Below are 2454 nucleotides of genomic sequence, written 5' to 3'. Positions count from 1 at the left end.
TATATATATATATACATATATATATTTATGTATGTATGTATTTATTTATATATATGTATGTATGTATTTATTTATATATATATATGTGTATATATATGTGTATATATATGCTAATCCTCGCACAGAGAATCATACGAACAACATGCATCTAATCAAATGTTATCTCGGTTCATATGTTGACCAGCAATATATACATATTTTGTTCACGGAAACTTATATCTACCACAAACTACATTTAAACAATCACCCACGCCCCCTCCACACACACACACACACAGATGGAGTTCCGCATAAATACAATATGCATTCATGCACAATACACATATAAACAAACACGCTATACAATATGTAATGGATCCAGTTATTTTGTAAATTGAAATACCAAAATGATTAAACATTTTGCAGCATTTTCATTGCTGTTGTTGTTGTTGTTGTTGTTGTTGTTGTTGTTATTATTATTATTATTATTATTATTATTATTATTATTATTATTATTCAGTCTGAAGTATTTCAATTACTCTCTTGTTATGAGGTGATCCGTCTTTGACCCTCTCTGGAAATCTTAAGAGTGCAATAGATTAGCTTATAGGCGTAGGAGTGGCTGTGTGGTAAGTAGCTTGCTTACAAACCACATGGTCCCGGGTTCAGTCCCACTGCGTGGCATCTTGGGCAAGTGCCTTCTACTATAGCCTCGGGCCGACCAATGCCTTGTGAGTGGATTTGGTAGTCGGAAACTGAAAGAAGCCTGTCGTATATATGTATATATATATATGTATGTGTGTATGTGTTTGTGTGTCTGTGTTTGTCCCCACAACATCGCTTGACAACTGATGCTGGTGTGTTTACGTCCTCGTAACTTAGCGGTTCGGCAAAAGAGACCGAAAGAATAAGTACTAGGCTTCCAAAGAATAAGTCCTGGGGTCGATTTGCCCGACTAAAGGCGGTGCTCCAGCATGGCCACAGTCAAAAGACTGAAACAAGTAAAAGAGTAAAAGATATATATATATATATATATATATATATATATATATATATACATATATATATATACAGAGAGAGAGGGGGAGGGAGAGTCAGGTATAGTTGTGTGGTTAAGATCACTTCTTTGCAAATTATGTGATTTGGGGTTCAGTTCTTGTGTGTGGCACCGCTTGAGTAATTGTCTTCTACTGTAGCCATAGGCTGACCAAAGCCTTGTGAGTGGATTTGGTAGATGGAAACTGAAAGAAGCCCATCGTATATACATATATATATGTATGTGTTTGTGTGTCTGTGTTTGTCCCCCCAACTTCGCTTGACAACTGATGTTGGTGTTTTTACGTCCCTGTAACTTAGTGGTTCAACAAAAAGAGACCGATAGAATAAGTACTAGGCTTACAAAGAATAAGTCCTGGGGTCGATTTGTTCGACTAAAGGTGGTGCTCCAGCATAGCCACAGTCAAATGACTGAAACAAGTAAAAGAGAGTAACCTAAGGTGTGTACCGCATACTAGGATAGAACCCAAAACGACGTAGCTGCAAAGCAAACATCCTTAACCACACAACCACGCATATTCACTTATCATTTCCCTCCCAACATTTTATTACTAACAAACACGTTTTATATATTAGTAACATGTATATATATATGTAATAATAAATCTGGCTTTTTATGAGGAGCAAGGGATCATAACACAAACATTTTAATATGGAGCTTTTGTTACTCATTTTGTTTTGTTAATGTTGTTGCTGTTGGTGTTGTTTTTCTATGCCTTAGTGACGTAGATACTCGTAAGTTTAATCCGATTTTCTCCAAATATGTTCCACATGATTATAATTGAGAAATGAAATATATAATAGTACTTATGTTACGCATTTTTGGTGAATTCTCAGTCAAACTGCCACCCACTTCTTTTCAAATATAACGCTGTTTCCCCCACCCCAGGCCCTGTACAGCTTTCATGCAACATTACCTTCAAATCCAGACATGCATACATGCATGCATACACTCGTACACACACACACACACACACTCTTTTACTCTTTTATTTGTTTCAGTCATTTGACTGTGGCCATGCTGGAGCACCACCTTTTTAGTCGAGTTAATCGACCCCAGGACTTATTCTTGTTAAGCCTAGTTCTTATTCTATCGGTCTCTTTAGCCGAACCGCTAAGTTACGGGGACATAAACACACCAGCATCGGTTGTCAAGTGATGTTGGGGGAGACAAACACAGACACACAAACATATACACACACATACATATATATATATACATATATACGACCGGCTTCTTTCAGTTTCCGTCTACCAAATCCACTCACAAGGCTTTGGTCGGCCCGAGGCTATAGTAGAAGACACTTGCCCAAGGTGCCACGTAGTAGGACTGAACCCGGGAACATGTGCTTGGTGAGCAAGCTGGGGGACAAACACAGACACACAAACATATACACACACATACATATATATATATAC

This window comes from Octopus bimaculoides, chromosome 29 (genome assembly GCF_001194135.2).
Source record: "Octopus bimaculoides isolate UCB-OBI-ISO-001 chromosome 29, ASM119413v2, whole genome shotgun sequence".
NCBI lineage: Eukaryota > Metazoa > Mollusca > Cephalopoda > Octopoda > Octopodidae > Octopus > Octopus bimaculoides.
This window is presented reverse-complemented; position numbering follows the sequence as displayed.